Genomic DNA, 23,311 nt, shown 5'->3' with positions numbered 1-23,311 from the left:
GCTTTCTGGAGAAGACTGGACTCCGTTACCCTTGCCCCCCTCATTCCCGTGGTGACTCTTGCTGCCTTAACTGGTGTTGTCATTTTGCAGTCTATAGCTTCACAGGAATGCCACCTGCGTGAAGCTGCTGTGGACTGGGTACTCTGCCCTGGTTATGCAGATCTCAGACATGGTTCCATTGCCTGCTGGTTGTTCCAGAAAAGAATGGCTGATCCTGAACTGTCTGGGAAAGACCTTGTTATTTTCGCTGCTATTGTAGCAGCCAATTACTGCTGCAGCCATTGTGTCTGCAGTGTCTGGAGTTACCCTCCCCCCATTCTATTGTTAGGCAAGCACAGTGGTGAACTTTTTGGAGTAGTTGCTACCAATTGGGAATTCTAAATTTTATTATAGGAGCTGCTTGACTATGGCCCTTGGTGGTAGCATCAGAGGAGAACCAGATGAGGTGCCCACTATTGGGAGTGGCTCTGTTTGGTGCAGCCCTATGCTGTGGATTAGTGTTCATGCTATGGTTGGTTTGTAAACTCAGGTCTCAAAAGAAACGTGACAAGGTCGTTGCCACTCAAGCACTTGTGGCCATTGAACAAGGGGCCTCCCCTAAAATTTAGTTATCTATTCTCAAAAATTTGTCGACATCTGAGTTCTCTGCTCTTGTATCCCATGGATATGTGGATCCATTGCACTGGGATGAGAGAGACTCAATGATTCTTTGATCAGCCCTTCTACACCACTGAGGTTTCCTCATTGCACGTGATAGGGTGATCATGATCTCCCCGCTAACTCATTTTCTGGCTGGCCTCTTTTAAGAGTTCGCCCGAGGTCGTTTAACAGTTACTGTCACACAGCACTGCGGTATCCAGAGACGGGCAACTTTCCTCATGCACAGACCAATCTAAGACACGGGGCCCCGTGGCGATAGTGTTACCCTACGACTGATAAGGCTGTGACATAGAGGAACGACCTAAGACAGGAACCACAGCAGATGGACGTAACTGCAGGGACCTAGACCAGCCTCATACTAGTAAAACAAAAAGGGGAAGATGTGGAAAGCCACAATAACATTCGCCACCACAAGATGGCACTGGCTTCTACTGTGCCCCACGTGGAAAGCCGGGACAGCATTTGTCATTACAAGATGGCGCTGGCATCTGCCGTGCCAGGCCGACTTCCTTTCAGGAAGTTAACTGTGTGCGCATGTGCAAGAGTGTCTTCGTGCCAGGTCTTTGCCCACTCCGGGGCGTGCCTATGAGATCATGGATAAGCGACCAATCAGGTGTGGATGCACCGCGCTAGGGTGTATATAAGCTGAGCCATGCTGGGGCCCCGCGTCCCCTCTTTAAGATACAATAAACGCTTTGCTGCAGTAGGATTCGTGTGTCCGTGCATGCGTTCTTGCTGGTGAGACGATAGCGTGGGACAGTATGTCACAGGAATGGACCTGGGAATATAATTATTATCTAAAAGAATATCCTCTGTTCCATGTTCCTAGATCTTTTCTACCCATGCCAAGCCCCTGACTAACTTTCTCCATTCAGAGCATGTAACTACTAATGAGGCAGAGAGAAGTCTCCAGCTTTAGAGAGATGTAGTATGTAAAGGTTTCCACTGTGTCACAGGAGACACTCCTGGAAAGGGAACCCTCAAATCTGGTCAACGTAAGGAAAGCTGTTTAGCAGGTAGGACATGGCAGGTCTCAGTGACATCATCATTAGGCCTCCCTGAAAAATCTCTTGTATCCTATCTTCTTCTGTGATGTCACAGTGTTATCATGACTGCAACTGCCTCTCAGATATTCCTTCAGTAACTCTAGAGTTTACTAATTGGCCTCTAATTCAGAGTAAACATCAATTTGGGAGGGAGAACAAAGAGGATGAAAAGATCAGATATGGGGAGCGGGAAGGAAGCTGGCCTTCTGTCTTGGTATAAAAAAAGGAAGAAATACATTGTCCTTGGTACAGGTCAGTGAGTACTTGGTAGGGGTTCAGTGGGATTGCTAAAGAGATAGCCTTGATCTGAGCCTCCCATCTATGGGAATCAGGAGCTGGGAGCCTCTCAGGAGCATCTGGACTTCTCTGTTCTTATGGTTCCTAAGGAAAAAGGGAGAGACAGGTATTGTGTCCCTGGCTCAGAGTAAACTCCTCCATGTTTTGGATACCTATAGTGCAGTCTGGGAAGCAGCAGTGTATTATTTCCACTGACTACAATTTTACTATTCTGAGTCAATAGGTGTTATTAGCTGTAAGTTTTCTCTTCTTTTATTTCTTTCTTTTTTATGTTTTAGCAATTTTATTGCTTTTTTACCTTGATGTTTTTATATTTACATTTAATGTTATTTCGTTTCCCATTCTCCTGCCCATAAGATTCCTACCCATATCTTTCCCATCTTCTCTAGCCCCCCTGACTGCACCTTCACATTCCCTTGACTGGGAGACAAAACTAGAGAGGACCAAGAGCTTCTGCTTCCATTCCTGATGACAAGGCCATCCTCTGCCACATGCAGTTAGAGCCATAGCTCTGTCCGTGTACATTCATTGAACATTGGTCTAGTTTTAGAAAGCTCTGGTTCATTGACATTGTTGTTCTTCTGGGTTTGAAAGCTCCTTCAGCTCTTGTAATCCTTTCTCAAAATCTGCCAACAAGAGGTCTTTTTCAGGTCACCGGTTTGCCACTAGCATTCACATCTGTAGTTGACATGATCTGTCTGTGTCTCTCAGGAAATATGTAAATCCGGTTGCTAGCAGAATGCACTTTTTAGCTACATCAATCTTATCTAGTATTGGTGGCTGATATATATATATATATATATATATATATATATATATATATATATATATATATATACTTTTGGTGGCTCATTCAGCTATGTGGTTAGGGGGAATTGTAACATGAATTCTGAGTAACTAGGTCAAGAATGTAGAGTTCAGAAATGACAATGTCAAATAGACTCCCCCCCTGTTCTTATGAACGTATTGAAGTTGAGGTTTCACTGACCCTCAAGCCTTTCTTCGCCCTGCCCATTCTCCGGTATCTTATGTTTGGCCTTCAGAGAGAATCATGGTAAAACATCTGACACTCAAGGCTAGCAATGGGAACACAGGAAAGTAAATAGTGTAGTACTGATATCAAATCGTACTAGAGAACTGAATTCTATAGATAATTTGTCCTTTGCTTTGCTGAAAATTGAATTGGAAACAGAAATTTTGAATACACATACAGGAATATTAATAAAGTCTCTTAACAAGGAATGTACAATGAGAAAGTAAAATACAATATTCATTCAATTAAGGTCTCTACACTGGCCTTTGGGAAATAGAGAAATCCTCGGATATTGAACTGTATGTCACAGGAATGAACCTGGGGATAAAATATTATCTAGAAGAATCTCCTCCACTCTATGTTCCTAAATCTTTTCTAGCCATGCTAAGCCCCTGACTAACTTTCTCCATTCAGAGCATGTAATCACTAATGAAGCAAAGAGAAGTCTCTAGCTTTAGATATATATAGTATGTAAAGGTTTCCACTGTGTCACAGGAGATACTCCTGGAAAGGACACCCTCAAATCTGGTCAATGTAAGGAAAGCTGTTCAGCAGGTAGGACATGGCAGTTTTCAGTGACATCATCATTAGGCCATCCCTGAAAAATCTCTTGTATCCTGGAGAGCCCGAGCTTCTTCTGTGATGTCACAGTGTTGTCCTGACTGCAACTGCCTCTCAGATATTCCTTCAGTACCTCTAGGGCTTACTAGTTGGCCCCTAATTTGCTGAAAACTGCCATTTGGGAGGGAGAACACAGAGGATGAAGTGATCAGACATGGGGTTTGGGAAGCTGGCCTTTTTTCTTGGTATAAAAATGAAGAAATATGTGGTCAATGTGAAATCTCTTTGAGTCTTGGGTAGGGCTTTAGTAGGTTCAGTGAAGAGATAGCCTTGATCTGAGCCTTCCACATCTGGGAATCAGGTACTGGGAGCCTCTCAGAAGCATCTGGACTTCCCTGCATGTCATTTTTCCTGGAAGTCAGATAGTTTATATAATTCATTTCTTTATCCCAAAAGCTAGGTGTTGGGAAGGGGACTATAGTTTTTCCTGAGAGCTCATAGCTTTTATCCTTTTGCCAAGAAGGAAAAGGTCCTAAGGAAGAAAGGTAAGGCAAGTATTGTGTCCTCAGCACAGTGGAAACTCCTCCATGCATTGGATTCTAATAATGCAGTTTGTGTCTGGCACTGATATCTGGGAGGGAGAAGTGCTTCTAGATGAGACTTCATTATATCAGTCTTTCCACTAGTATTACTCTGACTACAATTCCCTGACAGTGACCCCTTAAAATTCTGAGTCAATAGGTGTGATTAGCAGGCAGATTTCTTTTCTTTTATTTCTTTCATTTTTTTAAATTTTTAAACAAATTTTATTGCTTTTTAAATTGGAAATTTCTAAATTTACATTTAAAATATTTCCTTTCCCAGTTTCCTGACTATAAGATCCATTACCAGTCCCCTTACCCTTCTCCTATAAACCCCCTTACTGACCCTGGACATTCCCTTGCACTGGGAGTCAAACCTAGGCAGGAACAAGGGTTCTCTTTCCATTGTTGCCCAACAAGGTCATCCTCTGCAACACATGCAGTAGGGGCAATAGGTCTGTTCATGTATAGTCTTTGAATATTGGTCTACTACCAGAAAGCTCTGTTTCATTGGCATTGTTATTCTTATGGGGTTAAAAGCACCTTAACCTCTTTTAATCCTTTCTCCAAATCTACCAACAAGAAGTCCGTTTTCAGGTCACTGTTTTGCCACTAGGGTTCATATTATAGTTTACCCTGAAGTTATCTGTGTTTGATGCTAATTCCACTGCCCCAAGGTCAGCAGCATAGTCCTGTACTCAGAACTCAGGTTACTTCACCAGAATCACCTCCCCATTTAATTTGTAAAGTATATGTTAGTGGCAGTAACAGGATAGAAGGAGGGTTATCATGGGAGGAGAAAGAAGAATGGGCAGGAGAGAAGTTTGAAGGAAGAGGAGGAGACTCGTGGAAAAAAGAGGATAGGAAGATGACAGAGTGAGACGGCATGGTAGGTGAATTTAAGTATTTACATGTTGTTATTAATGTTCCTAAGGGATGGATGGTACCCGGCATTGTATGTTTAAGTGGGCAATTATATCTAATAAACAAAATCAAAGATTATTGTGCTGTGTGTTTTTTATTCGAGGGTTTGAGTATAGGAGAGTGTGTGACGGCATGAAACACTGTGTAGCCGAGGAGTGGGAAGGTGTTTCTGCCAAGATATCTATCAGGGAATTTCAGATACTTTAGTGCCAGAGTTAGCAGGGTAAAAGAAAATTTTACTTTTTTTATTTTTATATTTTCACAAGAACACATTCACTTCTGTATATAATATGCTCTAGCTGTGTCTCTTATGAAATATCTATATCTGATTCCTGGTGAAAGCACTTCTTAGCTTCATCAATCTTATCTAGTTTTGGTGATATATATATATGGCTCCTTCTGCTACTTGGGTAGGGGGAATTTTCAAATGGATTCTGTGCAACTAAGTCAAGAATGTAGAATCCACAAAGGACAATGTCAAATAGATTCCCTACTGTTCTTTCGAACATATTGAAGTTGAGGTTTCACTGGACCTCAAGCCATTCCTCTCCCTGTTCTTCCTCTTGTATCTTATTATTTCTCAAGAAAGAATCATGGTAAAACATCCACAACCCTCACGTTTGGTCACTGGAACACAATAAGGTAGATAATGCAGAACTGATATCAAATGGGACTAGAGAACCGAATACTATACACCATGTTGGACTTTGCTTTACTGATGTCTGGTAATTTTGGGATAAAATAAGGATTTGGGAGTTTATCATTTCAAGTAGGTTCACAATATTTACACTGTTATACTCATTCTATAGCTGGGCCACATTTGTTGCCAAAATCATTGCAGAAAATTAAATTGGAAAACAGAATTTTTGAGTACACATTCAGCAATATTTATAAAGTCCCATATCGAGGAACGTACAATAAGATAGTGAAATACAATATTCACTCAATTGAAGGTCTGTAGGAAAATATTGGCCTTTGGGAAGCAGAGAAAACCTAAAAAATTGAACTGTATTTCATGAAATGTACCTGAGAATAAAAGTATTATCCAGAAGAATCTCCTCCACTCCATGTTACAAGATCTTTTCTACACATTCCAAGTCCCTGATTAACTTTTTCCATTCAGAGCATGTAACCAGTAATAAAGCAAGGAGAAGTCTCTAGCTTTAGAGAGATGTAGTACATAAAGGTTTCCACTGAATCACAGGACACATACCTGGAAAGGGCACCCTAAAATCTGGTCAATGTAAGGAAAGCTGTTCAGAAGGTAGGCCATGGCAGTTCTCAGTGACATCATCATTAGGCCTCCCTGAAAAATCTCTTGTATCCTGGAGAGCCCTAGATTCTTCTGTGATGTCACAATGTTGTATTGACTGCATCTGCCTCTCAGGTATTCCTTCAGTACCTCTAGGGTTTACTAATTGGCCTCTAATTCAGAGTAAAGAGCCATTTGGGAGGGAGAACAAATAGGATGAAGCAATCAGAGATGGGGAGAAGGAAGCTTGACATCTGTCTTAGAATTAAAAAAAGGAAGAAATATGGGTTCTTGGGAAAACACCTTGGGCAGATGGCTTTAGTTCTTTTGTTCTCTTAAGTTCACTGAGCTCCTGGAGAGTTGCTGAACATCCTAAAGACCTTTGGGCAAAGGGTAAAGTTTCTAGATACCCCTTTTTAGATTTTGATGGTCCTTGGGATTGTATGGCTGATGGTAAATGTTTCCCAGGAAGAGTGCTAGAGCCAGATTGATTTTTAGATGCTTTAGAAGACATGGAATTTTTCTGATATACTTGGGCTAATGGTACAATGTATAAATGATTTTTTTTTCGATGTGGACTTTCCCTCAGACATTTGGAAATATATAAACGGTTTTGTATTTTTGAAGTATAATTTGCACAATAACAAATCACTTTGAGCATGCAGAACACTTTCTAGAGCCCTAGAGAGGGGTGAAGAAATTCCCTGAAACCCTAGGGCAGATGGTGAACATGCCTTTTCGGTAGAAGGAGGAGTTACTTGAGCATCTTGGGACAATATGGAATTTCCACCATGCCCTTGTAAGGATTGGCAAGTTTCCACAATTCCTTAGTTATTTTTGAAAAAATCCACTTCCCTTTGGACAGATAGAGAAGGTGTGGGACTCACCTGAGGAGTAGTTGTAGGTTTTAGTGTCTCTTTGGCAGCAGAAGATGGCACAAGATCCCTTTTAGCAGAAGGGGGAAAGTTGAAACTGTCTTCCTTAGAGGAGAAATTTCTCAAGACTCCATCAGAAGGATCAAATCTTAACCCTGTGTTTCTAGAAACTGTATGCCTGTGGTCCATTTTGGTAGATGGAGAATGTCGACTATTTCTCCCCAGAATGGACATGTGAAATAAATCTACTTGGGTAGATGGGGATAGTTGTTAAGCATGCTGTTCAGATGCAGTAGATCCTAAGACATCCTTCTCAGATGAGGAAGGTCTTAATGTACCGTGTATATGTGTAGAAATCCTGACTGTGACGTCAGAAACGGGAGTAGGTATTAGAGCTACCTCTGAAGAAGTGACCTCTCCTAGAGCATCATGGACTTATGTGAAAGGTCTGGGAGCCTCATGAGCAGATAAGGATGTTTCTAGACATCGTTGTGTAATTGTGGAATTTCCAAGAAAAATTTCTTCTCCTGGAGAAGTGGAAACAGACTTTCGTATAGAAGTGTCAGGTTCCCTAGCCTGCTTGATAGGCAAAACAGTTGCCAAGGCCCCATCAGGAGATAAGGTAAAAATCCAGAGCCTTTGATTTTTTTGGCAGACGTTCTGGGTCAGATTGTGTGTATAAAGAAGGACTGGCAACCCTTTGTGCATATTTGGAAGAGTGTGTAGCATCTTCTGTAGTTGGGGATGATGGCTGATCTTGAGGAAGTTTCTATAGTCTCCTATTAAGTTTTCGGAGGTCATATTCATTCTTTTACACAAATGGAATCTAAGGAATCCCTTTCCTCAGATGTCGAGGATGGTACAGACACTGGTGTTTGCATATCATGTACCCCTACTCCTCGTTCACATATGGCTGTATCCGTAAACTTCTCTACATATGGAATATGTCCTAGAACATCTTTTGTACATGTAACACATCCTCAAGCCATCTCTATAGATGTGGCTGTGGGTAGAAGTCCTTTTGTAGATGTTTCTTGTCCCACAGCCTCTTTATGAAATAGATTACTACTCAGAGAACCCAGCTCAGTTTTGGGAAATTCTAGCATCTCTGATGTATATGTGGAAAATTTGGAGACTCTCCTTTCAGGAGAGAATGAGGTAGGGTCCCCTGAGGAGTTAGAGGATGTTTTATCTTCTCTACACATTGTAAAGATATGGAGTCTACATGGCTCATTGACTGTGTGTTGTGAAAAACTTGGCTCTTTTGACGATGGTAGAGGATATTTGAATAATTCTCTGTTGTATACGGATATTGGAAGCCCTGGGGGACATGGTGAGGGTGGTAGATCAAAATTTTTATGTGAAGAAGGCCCAAGAATCCCTTGGGTAGACTCGGAATTTTCTACCACATCTTGCATGGGTGTGGACCTCTCAAGAGCCTCTTCTGAAACTGGCAGTCGTACTTGATCTAATGGTGTACATGCAGAAAGTTTTGTCTGTTCTTGGGCTGGTATGTGTGTTATGAGATTCACTTGGGGATTTGTGACTGTGTTTTGTCACAAATATACCCTTGTACCATAGTGGTGATTTAAGCCCATTTTTAACAGTGGAGGGCTTTGAAGGCCCTCTTTGTTTAATAGGGAAGTTCTGAAATCCCTTTTGTCAGCAGAATTAGTTTTCAAACTCATTTTACCCAAAGCAGCTTGCACAAGGTGCTGTGGTTTAGATGGGGGACTTCTTTGACTGTCTTTGGGAGTGTACATATCTCTCTGCCCTGCTTTAGCAGCTGGCCAAGTTATTATAGTCTTGTGTGGGGAGGGGGCAGTTATGTGTGGAATATGAGAAATCACTGAGATTACCTTTAATAGAAGAAGTTTTGCAGCCCTCTTTGTCTGATGGGGCCTGTTGTATGTCCCCTTTACCAGAGGGGTCTTCACCAACGATTTGGAGGAGAATTGGAAAGATTTGAGAATTGTAGGATAGGGAATGAACATTTGAAACTCCTTTGAAACTCTGTGTGCCAGAGAGCTGAACACCCAGAAGAGTGGGCAATACTGAGACCACAGGGAAGGAGAGACTGCCACTTCTTCCCACCTGTGCCCACATCCCTAGCCCAAGAGGAAACTGCATAGTGCCTCTGGACACATGAATATAGGAGCAGTCAAGCTGTAGGTGCCCTGCAGTCCAAACTGCACCTGGATCAGAAATGGTTCAAACAGTATTCTACACCCAAACCTCGTGTGGGGTGGGGATGTCTCAGACCATCAGAGGGGCAAAAATCCCTGAGAACTCTGCTCACATTCCTGATTCAAGAAAAAAATATACCTAGCTCCATCTGGGCCTCCTGTGCGTAGGGACCTAGGAGCAGTATGGTCAGGACATTTCTGCTTGCAGCTCTCATGGAAAGGTGAAAGTCAGCCCAACAAGCAACTTTAGGCCTGAGAAAAGAGGTGAATCAAACTTTTCTGCTGGATGTGACCTGACTGGAGGACTCAGGACACGAAAAGCGCAAAGGCAGAACTCCTCTGGGACCAAGCACTATGAGTATCTAGCTGGCTCCTGAACCTCCCTATTCCAGACCTAGAGCTCCCTTCTCCTAGACGCTGTGGGAGAGAGAGCTGATCACCCAGGAGTGTGGGTAATACTGAGCATAAAAGGCACAGAGACTGCCACTTCTACACACCATTGCCCACATCTTTGGCCCAAGACAGAACTGTATAGTGCCTCTGGACACAGGAATATAGGAGGAGTTAAGCTGCAGGAACACCATGTTCCAGACTGGGCCTGGATCTGAACTGAACTGGTCAAACAGCTCCCTGTACCCATATCCTGAGGGTGGGAGAACTAGACCTTCAGAGGAGCAAGCCACTCCTGGGAAACCGGAGACTACTCTCTGCCCTGATTCCTCACTCAAGAGGTAAACACCTTGTGCCTTCTGTGTCCCTTCCCCCCACAGAGAGACCTTGGAGAGGTATGGGAATTTCCTTCTGGTTCCCGCCCACAGGGACAGCAGAAAGCCCATGAACAGGAGAAACTACATGCCTGAGAGCAAAATACTATGTTCCCATAACTGGGTAAAAGAAAACAGAAAACAGGTTTACAGCAGTCCTGACACTCGGGCCTACAGGACGGTCAAGTCACTGTGAGAAAGATAACTCCAGAGACAGCCTGATGGCTAGTCAGGAACACAAGCAACAGAAATCAAGACTACTTGGGTTCATCAGAACGCAATTCTCCCATCAAAACAAAGACTGGATATCTAAACACACCAGAAAAGCAAGATCTAGATTTAAATTCACATTTTGATATGACGATGGATGATGTTAAGAAGGTCATAAATAACCCCCTTAAGAAAATACAGGACAACAGAAAATACAGAGGTAAACAAATAAAATCCAAGAATGAGAGAACCCAAAACTACCTTAAAGTACTACTGGAAAAACAGCAAAACAGGGGAAGGAAATAAACAAAACCATCCAGGAGTTAAAAATGGAAAGGGAAACAATAAAGAAAGCACACGGATGACAACCCTGGAAATTGAAAACCTAGGAAAGAGTCCTGGAGTCACAGATGTGAGAATCACCAACATGAAAAAAGAGATAGAAGACATAATCTAAGGAGCAGAAGATTCCATACAAATCATTGACACAACTGTCAAAGATAATGTAAAATGGAAAAGCACTAGACCAAAACATAAAGGAAATACAGGACACAATGAAAAGATCTAATCTAAGGATTAGTGAAGACTGTCAACATAAAAGGACAGTAATATCTTCAACAAAATTATAGAATAAAACCTCCCTAATCTAAAGAAAGAGATGCCCATAAACATACACAAAGCCTACAGAACTTCAAATAGATTGGACCAGAAAAGGAAATCCTCCCATCACATAATAGTCAAAACACCAAATGCACAACACAAATAAAAATATTAAAAGCAGTAAGGGAAATGGTAAATAACATATAATGGCAAATCTATCAGAATTATACAAGAATTCTCACCAGAGACTATGAAAGTCAGAAGATCCTAGATAGATGTCATACAGACCATAAGAAAACACAAACGCCAGCCCAGGCTACTGTATGCAAGAAAACTCTCAATTAACATAGACGGAGTAACTAAGATATTCCATGACAAAAACAATTTAAATAATATCTTTCTACATATCCTGTAATACAAAGGACCTTGAAGATAAACACAGAGCTAGTGTTTCCCAAATTAAATTACTATTACTTGTCAAATAAGCTTAGTTTTATGTAGTTATAGACGGTAAAACGCATACATTTCTATATAGAAAAGCATGTGTTTCCCAGTCTTAATCTCAAATTCTTTGGCAAATTCTTTTGTTCCAAGCGGGAAAAGTTTGTAGGAGGTTGACTTTAAAGATAAACACATAGAATGTGTTTCAAGAAGTGAATTGCTGATAAATGGCAAATAAGCTTAGTTTTAAGTGGTTCTAGAGGGTAAAAAGCATACATTTCTATATGGACAAAACATGCGTTTCCCATTCTGAATGTACCGTTCTTTGACGAATTCTGTTCCTTACAAGTAGGAAAAGTTTGCAGGAAGTTGACTTTGAAGATGAACACAGAGGTAGTGTTTTACACAGTGGATTGCTGTTATTTGGAAAATAAGCTTAGTTGTAAGTGGTTCTGGACGATAATAGGCAGACTTTTCTATATAGACAAAACATGCATTGACCAGTCTGAATCTCACATTCTTTGGCGAATTCTGATCGATCCAAGGGGGAAAAGTTTGTAGGAAATTGACTTTGAGATAAACACACAGCTAGTGTTTACAAAGTGAATGGTGTTACTTGGAGAATAACCTTAGATTTAAGTGGTTCTCGACAGTAAAAGGCAAACTTTTCTATATAGACTAAACATGCTTTTCCCAATCTGAATCTCTCCTTCTTAGGCCAATTCTGTTCGTTCAAAGCGGGAAAAGTTTGCAGGAAGTTGACTTTGAAGAAAAACACAGAGGTAGTATTTTGCAAAGTGGATTGCTGTTATTTGGAAAATAAGCTTAGTTGTAAGTGGTTCTGGATGTTAATAGGCATACTTTTTATATAGACAAAACATGCGGTTCCCATTCTGAATCGAACATTCTTCATGAATTCTGTTTGTTACAAACGGTAAAAGTTTGTAGGAAGTTGACTTTGAAGATAAACACACAGCTTGTCTTTCGAAAAATTAATTGAAGTTACAAGGTGAATAGGCTTAGTTTTAAATGGTTCTAAATGGTAAAAAGCAGACTTCTCTATGTAGACAAAACATTCATTTATCGTTCTACCAAACAGTCTTTTGCAAATTCTGTTCGTTCCAAGCGGGAAAAGCAGGTCCGAGGTTTACTTTGAAGATAAACACACAGCTAGTGTTTTGCAAAGTGAATTGCTGTTACTTTGCCAATAAGCTTAGTTTCCAGTGGTCTAGTTGGTCAAAGGCAGACTTTTCTATATAGACAAAACTTGCGTTTCCCATTCTGAATTAAACATTCTTTGTGAATTCTTTTTATTCCAAGTGGTAAATGTTTGTAGGAAGTTGACTTTGAAGATAAACACACAGTTAGCATTTTACAAAGTGATTTGCTGTTACTTGGTGAATTAGCTTAGTTTTAAGTGGTTCTAGAGGGTAAAAAGCAGACTTTTCTATATAGAGAAAACATGCTTTTTGCAGTCTGAGTCTCACATTATTTGGAGAATTCTGTTTGTTCCAAGCAGGAAAAGTTCGTAGTAAGTTTACTTTGATGATAAACACACACCTAGTGTTTGGCAAAGTGAATAGCTGTTACATGACGAATAAGCTTATTTTACGTGGTTCTGGAGGGTAAAAGGCAGACTTTTCTATATAGATAAAACATGCATTTCCCAGTCTGAATCACACATTCTTTGGCGAATTCTCTTCGTTCCAAGCGGGAAAAGTTTGTAGGATGTTGACATTGAAGATAAACACACTACTAGTGTTTTGCGAAGTGAATTGCTGTTACTTGCAAAATAAGTTTAGTTGTAAGTGGTTTTGGATGTTAATAGGCAGACTTTTCTATATACACAAAACATGCGTTTCACATTCTGAATCAAATATTCTTTGGCGAATTCTGTTCATACCAAGCAGGAAAAGATTGTAGGAAGTTGACTTTGAGATAAACACACAGCTGGTGTTTACAAAGTGAATTGCTGTTACTTGTCGAATAAGCTTAGTTCTAAGTGGTTCTAGATTGTAAAAATCATAATTCTCTATATACACTAAACATGCTTTTCCCAGTCTCAATCTCTCCTTCTTTGGCCAATTCATTTGTTCCAAGCGGGAAAAGCTTGTATGAAGTTTACATTGAAGATAAAAACACAGCCAGTGTTTTGCAAAGTGAATTGCTGTTACTTGGCAAATAAGCCTTGTTTTAAGTGTTTCTTGATGGTAAAAACATAGTTCTCTATATAGATTAAAAATGCTTTTCCAATCTGAATCTCCGGTTCTTTGGCGAATTCTATTCGTTCCAAGCAGGAAAAGATTGTAGGAAGTTGACTTTGAGATAAACACACAGCTGGTGTTTACAAAGTGAACTGCTGTTACTTGTCGAATAAGCTTAGTTCTAAGTGGTTCTAGATTGTAAAAATCATAATTCTCTATATACACTAAACATGCTTTTCCCAGTCTCAATCTCTCCTTCTTTGGCCAATTCATTTGTTCCAAGCGGGAAAAGCTTGTATGAAGTTTACATTGAAGATAAAAACACAACCAGTGTTTTGCAAAGTGAATTGCTGTTACTTGGCAAATAAGCCTTGTTTTAAGTGTTTCTTGATGGTAAAAAGCATAGTTCTCTATATAGATTAAAAATGCTTTTCCAATCTGAATCTCCGGTTCTTTGGCGAATTCTATTCGTTCCAAGCAGGAAAAGATTGTAGGAAGTTGACTTTGAGATAAACACACAGCTGGTGTTTACAAAGTGAATTGCTGTTACTTGTCGAATAAGCTTAGTTCTAAGTGGTTCTAGATTGTAAAAATCATAATTCTCTATATACACTAAACATGCTTTTCCCAGTCTCAATCTCTCCTTCTTTGGCCAATTCATTTGTTCCAAGCGGGAAAAGCTTGTATGAAGTTTACATTGAAGATAAACACACAGCCAGTGTTTTGCAAAGTGAATTGCTGTTACTTGGCAAATAAGCCTTGTTTTAAGTGTTTCTTGATCGTAAAAAGCATAGTTCTCTATATAGATTAAAAATGCTTTTCCAATCTGAATCTCCGGTTCTTTGGCGAATTCTATTCGTTCCAAGCGGGAAAAGCTTGTAGGAAGTTGACATTGAAAATACACAAACAGCTAGTGTTTTGCAAAGTGAATTGCTCTTACTTGGCCAATAAGCTTAGTTGTACGTGGTTCTGGATGGTAAAAGGCAGATTTCCTATATAGACTAAACATGCTTTTCCCAATCTGAATCTCTCAGTCTTTTGCCAATTCTGTTCCTTCAAAGCGGGAAAAGCTTGTAGGAAGTTGACATTGAAGATAAACACCCAGCTGTTTGGCAAAGTGAACTGCTGTTACTAGACCAATAAGCTTAGTTTTAAGTGTTTCTAAACGGTAAAAAGCCTACTTTTCTATAAAGAGAAAACATGCGTTTCCCAGTCTTAATCAGATTTTCTTAGGCGAATTCTGTTCTTTCCAAGTGGGAAAAGCTTGTAGGAAGTTTATGTTTCAGATATACACAAACCTTGTGTTTCGCAAAGTGAATTGCTGTTACTTGGCGAGTATCCGTACTTTTAAGTAGTTTTAGAGGGAAAAAGCATAATTTTCTATAGAGACAATACAGGCGTTTCCCATTCTGAATCACACATTTTTGGCGAATTCTGTTCGTTCCAGGTGGGAAAAGCTTGTAGGATGTTTACCTTACCCATGAACACACAGCTAGTGTTTTGCAAAGTGAATTGCTTTTTCTTGGCGAGTAAGCTTAGTTTTAAGCGGTTCTAAACGGTAAAAAGCATACTTTTCTATATAGACAAAACATGCGTTTCCCAGTCTAAATCGCACATCCTTAGGCAAATTCTGTTTGTTCCAATTGGGAAAAGCGTGTAGGAAATTTACAAATCAGATAAACACAAACCTTTGTTTCACAAAGTGAATTGTTGATACTTGGCGAATAAGCTTAGTTTTAAGTGGTACTAGACGGTAAAAAGCATACTTTTCTGTATAGACAAAACTTGTGTTTCCCAGTCTAAATCACACATTCGTAGGCGAATGGTGTTCCTTCCAAGCAGAAAAAGTGTGTAGGAAGTTGACTTTGAAGATAAACACACAGCTAGCGATTTGCAAAGTGAATGGCTGTTACTTGGCGAATAAGCTTAGTTTTACGTGGTTCTAGAGGGTAAAAAGCAGACTTTTCTATATGGACAAAACATGCGTTTTCCATTCTGAATCGAACATTCTTGGCGAATTCTGTTCGTTCCAATTGGGAAAAGCTTGTAGGAATTTGACTTTGAAGATAAACGCACAGCTAGTGTTTTGCAAAGTGAATTGCTGTTACTTGGCCAATAAGCTTAGTTTTAATTGGTTGTAGAGTCTAAAAAGCTTACTTTTCTGTTGTGGTTTGCCTTGGATTTCTCTCTGAATTTGTAAAATAAAGGCAAGAGTGTGAGATGGGCACATGTAGGAGTCGGGAGCGAGAGGGAAAGAGATTCATAGAATAGGGTGAGAGAGGAGAGTTGGTGACATTTGAGCCAGTAGAACCTGAGGAGGAGGGAGAGGATTGGACAGTTGAGAGTGTTGGGAGAGGAGGAATGAAGATAGGTGGGAGAGCGAGAGTTTAGAGACACGATGGGGAACTGAGAAAAAGTTAGAGGAGTCAGGGGAGGAAAAGGAAAGGAGCGAGGAGAGAGTCGTCATGGGAGTAGGAGAAGCTGGAGACCTGGCAAATAAAAGGTGCAAGGGATGAGGGATTTGGGAGCTAAGAATAGGACAGTGTAGGGTGGATCTGCCCAATCTAGACGCTGGATTGTTTTCACATTAATTGAGTTGCGTTTTCTTACGGGCCGATTCGTGTTGGAGAGGAAACTGCAACAACTGGCGCCCAACGTATCCATTAGAACTCAACTAACCTGAGATACAAGTTTACTTCCCTCTCACCCCCAGAATAGGGCTCTGATAGAGATCTAGGCAGGAGTACTGGTGGATTAGAAGTTGAAGACTGGGTCTGAGGGGTCTAGGAAGAATCGAGAGGACTGCACGTGTTCTGAAGCGGAGGGAGAAAAAGGTACAAACGGTTTCGGATCAGGTACTACTTTGTTGTAAGAGAGATATATAACTTTTTGATACTTAAAGATGAGAAACACAATGAATATCTTTTGGGCCTTATGGAATGATATTTTGAATGGTCTGACGGTTGTGAATTTTGAGGAAAATGCCACTTTATCATTGACCGGTATTGCAATATTCATTCTTCTGATTTACTATATCTTCTCAAAAGACAGGGCGCTAAATAGCAAATTTCTAGCCTTAGGAAAGAAATTACAAGTAATGCTAGAACAGAAATTTCTGAGATATATAGATGACTCTGAACAACAGAGAGATAAGCTTAAGTTTAGGCAACAGGAGCTAGAAGAGACACTAGAAAAAAGAATTCGACAACTCAAAGATCAAATTGAACAGCAGGAAAATAGAGATAGAATCTGGAAACAAAGTCTAGAGGATAACTTACTAAAACTAGCAAATCAAAATAAGGCAGAGGCTGCAATATCAGAATTACAACATAAAGAGAAGCTAAAATTATGGAAGCAGGGCTTAGAACAGAAGATACAGGTAATTATGGAACAACATGAACAACAGAAAGAGAGAAATAAATCTTGGCAATGTAGCCTAGAAGGAACACTAGAATTGAAGACACAGGAAATTATAGACAAGAATAAGAGACAGAAAGATGAAAATAAAAGTGGTAGACAGGAACTAGAAAGGATGTTAGAACAGAACATACAACAGCTCACAAGTCATACTGAACAGCAGAGAGAAAGTAATGAGGTTTTGAAGCAAGACTTGGAGAATAACTTTTTAAAATTAATCACTCAAAAGATAATGGATAACAAATTATTAGAAGTACAATATAAAGAAAAATTCAAAGTGTTGAAGCAAAGCCTTGAACAGAGAATTCAGGAACTCAAGGAACAGGGGGAAGACAGAAGGAGAAATATGAAGCATGGGTACAGACTTTGAGAGAGGAATTTAAAATTACAACTAAAGAAAAAACTCAGGTAGAGACAGAAGATAAAATTAGGGAAAGCCAACCTAAGGTTATTAGGAAACATACTTTAATCTATCCGGTTAGTGTACAACAAAAGCCTCCACACGATGATCATCCACAGGTTTATGAAGAATTTGAATGGCAACCCATGGATGTGTTAGAATTAAGGAAATTTAAGGAAGGTTAAGGAAAGCGTAACTAATTTTGGAATGCATTCAGCATTTGTAATACAAATCTTGATTTCTTGGGCTATTAAAAATAGAGTAATCCCCCAAGACTGGAAAGATATGGTAAGAGCAATTCTAGAGCCTGCTGAAAATTTACAATGGATTTCGTGGTGGAGAGAAGAAGTGAGGGAGATAGCACGACAAAATAGAGCTAGGGGCAGAGAGATTTCCAGAGATCAACTGCTTGGTGAAGGCCGCTTTGCTGAAGTAGGGGTGCAGGCTGTATATTATGAAGAAACTCTGGCATGGTGTCGATTGTCAGCCTTAAAGGACTAGGACAAAGTCGCAGAATCAGGGAAAAGCCTTGAAACATTCACTCAAGTCATATAAGGTCCTAAAGATACCTTCCCTGACATTTTACAAATGCTTACCTCAGCTGTGGAAAGGAGTGTATCAGACTCAGCAGCAAGAATGGCGATAATTGAGTCTTTAGCCTTTGAAAATGCAAATACCGAATGCAGGGAAGTAATCAGACCACTGAAGGCAAGGTCCGCACCAATAGATGAGTGGATTAGATATACAGCTATTGTTGGATCTTGTTCTCCTGATATGACTGTGATAGGAGAAGCTGCCACTGGGCAGCTAGAGACGACCCAAGATTTCAAATGTTTTAATTGTGGTGAGAAGGGTCATCTCTGATATTACTGCAAGAAAAACCAAAGTAATAACAAAAGGGGGACTATGACTCCTGGAATGTGTCAAAGATGTGGCAGAGGTGGACATTCGACTCAGGAATGTAGAGCAATAACAGACAGATGGGGCTGTATCCTGCCAAAAAACTTCCAGGGGGGCCTCTCACAGGCCCCAATGCCAGGCAGGAAGAGTTCTCTTCCTCAGAACAATTAAATGGCATGACTTCAAAAATAGATGTTCTGGGACCAGAGGAGGCTGAGGGAAGTCCTATGGACAATCCCAAAAGCCTCAAAGGGAGTGAAAAATGAATATTTTGGCCAACGTCTATAGAGGACCAAAGGCCAAAACTAAAAATACTGCTAAACAATATTGAAGGAATGGTTGACACTGCAGCAGATGTAACCATCATCTCTCCAAAATCTTGGCCCACTAGTTGGCCACTTCAAGGAGTGGATATGCAGCTTCAAGGTGTTGGCACTTTATCCCAAATAAAACAAAGCACCAGGTGGCTTATATGTATAGGACCAGAAGGTCAGGTAGGAAAATTAAGGCCATACATGGCTGATATAGCCATTAACTTATGGGGAAGAGATCTATTACAGCAGTGGAAAACTCAAATTAATATCCCCTCAGTTTCAGGGTCTGGCCCTGAAATTCATCAGGCTCCTAATAAAAACGTTGTATCAGTCAGGGAATGTTATCAAGGATAGTTAGAGATGGTCCAAGCTGTCCATAAGCAAGATACAGCAGAGGCTGACAATTTAGTGCTACCCAAAGGAGCCACTGCTTTAAGACAATGACAGCCTTGCCACTAAGGTGGCTGACTGACCAACCCATCTGGATTGATCAGTGGTCTATGACAAAAGACAAACTACAGGCATTAGAACAGCTAGTTCTATGGAGGCTCAGCATATAGAGGAGTCCACCAGCCCTTGGAATTCTCCAGTATTTGTCATTAAAAAAAGGTCTGGCAAATGGAGGGTGTTGACAGATCTCAGAGCAATTAATAAGATTATTCAGCTGATGTGTTCCCTGCAGCCTGGGATCCCGCTGCCTTCTTTGTTGCCTAAGGAGTGGCCTATTATAGTGATTGACTTAAAAGATGGTTTTTTCACTATTCCTCTACATGAAGGTGATAAGGAAAGGTTTGCCTTTTCAGTGCCTACCCTCAATAGAGGTCAGCCCATAAAAAGATATCAATGGAAAGTCCTGCCACAGGGAAAGTTGAATAGCCCTACCTTGTGTCAATATTTTGTACAACAGTCATTGGAGATGATTCGCAAACAATTTCCCCAATCTATTATTTATCATTACATGGATGACATTTTATTGTCTGATTCAGATATAAATATCCTGGAAATAATGTGTGATGAAGAGAAAAAAACCTTACCTTGCTGGGGATTATGAATCTCCCCTGAGAAAATAAAAATAAAATGGGGGGATTCTATTAATTATCTAGGGTATAAAATAAGTCTACTAAGTATTAGCCCACAAAAGTTGCAATTAAAAAGAAAACAATTAAGGACACTTAATGATTTTTCAGAAACTTCTGGGAGATATTAACTGGTTAAGGTCTGTGATTGGCTTGACCAGTCAAGAGTTGAGCAATTTATTTCAAACGTTACTAGGTGATAAAGATTTAAATAGCCCAAGGAAACTATCAGCTGAGTCTGAGAAAGAGCTAGCTTTTGGTAGAAAGGAAATTGCAGGACACACATCTAGATCGTATTTATCCAAAGATGGCCTGCATATTAGTCATCTTACCCTCTACTCATTCCCCTACAGGAATTCTCATGCAGAGGGAAGATTATATCTTAGAATGGATATTTTTAGCAACATAAACGAGTAAGAAACTGAAAACCTACATTGAGAAGGTCTCTGAATAGATACTTAAAGGAAAATTGAGACTTCGACAATTAGTTGGAATGGACCCGGCTGAAATTGTGGTACCTTTTACTAATGCAGAAATTGCCTCTTTGTGGGTACAAATTGAACATTTGCAAAGAGCGTGCAGTAAGTTCTTAGGAGACATTAACAACAGATACCCTAAAAGCAAGCGATTTTGGTTCATAAAAGGAACTAACTGGATCCTCCCTCACATAATAAAGGGAATTCCAATATCTGGAGCCCCTACATTTTACACTGATGCCAGTGAGTCAGGAAAGGCAGGATATAAATCAGAAAAGGGGGATTTAGCTCACTGGTAGAACGCTTGCCTAGGAAGCGCAAGGCCCGGGGTTCGATCCCCAGCTCCGAAAAAAAGAACCAAAAATAAATAAATAAATAAATAAATACATACATACATACATACATACATACATACATACATACATCAGAAAATGTAAGCAAGGTGACTGAGAGTCCTTATAAGTCAGTTCAAAAATCTGAATAGTATGCAATACTCATGGTGTTGTCAGATTTTCAAGAGCCTCTTAATATAGTAACTGACTCTCAATATGCACAAAGGGTTGCTTTGCACATAGAGACTGCAGAACTTATTCAGGATTATTCTGAATTGACATCACTATTTATTCAGCTACAACAAAAGATCAGAAATAGGAGTTACCCACTATATATAACACACATAAGATCCCATACAGGTCTGCCAGGCTCTCTGACCCAAGGTAATAATGAAATTGACCAGCTACTGATAGGAAGTGTACTAGAGGCTTCAGAATTCCATAAAAAACACCATGTCAACAGCAAAGGCTTAAAGAAAGGATTCTCTATCACTTGGCAACAAGCCAAGGAGACTGTGAGGCAATGTCCTACTTGCTCGTTATATAATCAAACTCCATTGCCTACAGGTACTAACCCTAAAGGCACCCAAATAAATAAAATTTGGCAAATGGATGTTCTCCATTTTACAGAGTTTGGTAAGCTGAAATACATACACCATACTATAGATACATACTCAGGATTTCGATGGGCAACTGCCTTAGCGTCAGAAAAGGCTGATTCTGTAATTACACATTTGTTAGAAGTTATGGCTATAATGGGAATACCCATACAAATTAAAACGGACAATGGTCCAGCATGTATCTCTAACAAGATTAAGTGCTTCTTTGAATATTATAATATAAAACATGTTACAGGTATACCACACAATCCTACAGGACAAGCGATTGTGGAGAGATCTAATCGAAGTCTAAAGGAGATGCTTAACAGGCAAAAAGGGGCAACAAAAACTTCCCGAGGTAGGCTACATAGTGCTTTATTAAACTTAAATTTTTTAAATGCTGATGAACAAAGCAGCACAGCTGCTGAAAGACATTGGATTGTGGAAAAGACTACTGAACTAAACCAGCCTGTTTATATTAAGGATATTCTGACATCAGAATGGAAAATGGGAAATGTGTTACGCTGAGGAAGGGGTTATGCCTATGTTTGTACGGGAGAAGAAAAGCTGTGGGTTCCTTCCAAGCTGATAAAGATCAGACATGACAAGGGAAGACCTCCTGAAGTCCTCGGCAAAACAGAAGAAAAGGGAGACTAAGACAATCAATAAATAGGTAATGTATATATGAGGATGTTTAGGTCTCCATGTATGAACTGGCTGAGACTAAAATGTCTATAATCAGCCAGTACCATTTTGAGTACGAATTTCTCATAACTTTTTATTACATGCATCCTGTAAAATGGCATGTTTTACAAAATTATGTTACGGTTTGATTATATGATCCAACTAACCTGAAGAAAGGCAGTCACCTTTCTTTGTTGATCTTTATTAACTAAGCTGTGCACCCAGCTTACTTCATGTGAATGCGCTTACAAAACTATATGATGATTGTACAGTTTTGTGTGCTGCAGGAGGAAAGAAGAGAAAGACAGCCCTGAAATGATCCACACTCTGGGATGCTGAGATTCTGGGACCTTCCAGTCCAACTTCGTGTTTGATTCTCCCTCCATTACACTGAAGCTGCTTCATTTAAAGGCCTGCTTTCAGAACTTTTCCAGAATGGCCATCTTACTTATCCAGCCCTTCAGACTGTCACAGTCAAGATGTCAGCTAAGAGATGAACTTTCTCAGCACAGAGTGACTGGCAGGCAAACACCAGCTACCTCTACTCCAACAAAGCCAACTCTTCCTAATTCCCCTTGGGCCCCAGAAGGGAATTCTTCACCCCAATTCAGCTGGAAGAAGACGAGAAAGATTATCTTCCCAGTTCCTTATGTTGGGGTGGATGGTTATGGTTATTCTAAGAACAGTGGATATGTTTTCTTTTAAGGGATACTATACAAATGTAGCTTTGGGCAGGGGGAACTAGAGAATTTAAACTCAGGGATTGCTATCTTTCCTTTCTTCTTTTTTATCCTTCTTAGTTTAAAAAAAAGGGGGGGTGATATAGCAATACATAGAAGTTAGAGAAATAGACAAACAAGGATAGATTAGCAAACTTACTCTTAAACAAAATTTTACAGCTATATCTTACATTGATAGAAATGTTTGTAATTGATACAAAGTTGAAGCTGCAATCTTTTCATTGGTATAGAATGCATTTTACAAAAATGCGAGGTTTTCATTGGTACACTTTCTTATTGATTTATAATTGAGATTAATATTGCTACTTTAACATAAGCATTGTCCCTCCACTATGCATCTAAGAATACAAGTCTTAGGCCCAGTCCTATAAATGCTATTATACATTATTTTTAGTTGATTCACCAGAACCAGCTAAAGACCAGATTGCAAAGTCATGATTCTGAGTCTGTTTAGATGGGTTTTGGAAATACTTCGATTAGAGAGGGCCAACGGTAGTCTATGCTTAACAGTTCAGAAACACCTATGTAGATAGGAAATCTTCAAGGGCGCCAGAAGTCCACAGAATTACCCGTTTATGGACATTTCTTCGTCTAGATCATTTGACTAGAGATCTGTCTGCCCCGACAGGACCTCTTAGACTCAAAGAAGAAATTGAGCATCAATGGAGTTGCTCAAATCGTGGTGACACAGTCACTGAGCAAACTGCTTCAATTCATCTACAGACAAAACACTGTCCAG

The sequence above is a fragment of the Rattus norvegicus genome, chromosome 11 (genome assembly GCF_021556685.1).
Source record: "Rattus norvegicus strain SHRSP/BbbUtx chromosome 11, alternate assembly SHRSP_T2T, whole genome shotgun sequence".
NCBI classification, from domain to species: domain Eukaryota; kingdom Metazoa; phylum Chordata; class Mammalia; order Rodentia; family Muridae; genus Rattus; species Rattus norvegicus.
Note: the sequence above shows the minus strand (reverse complement) of the source record.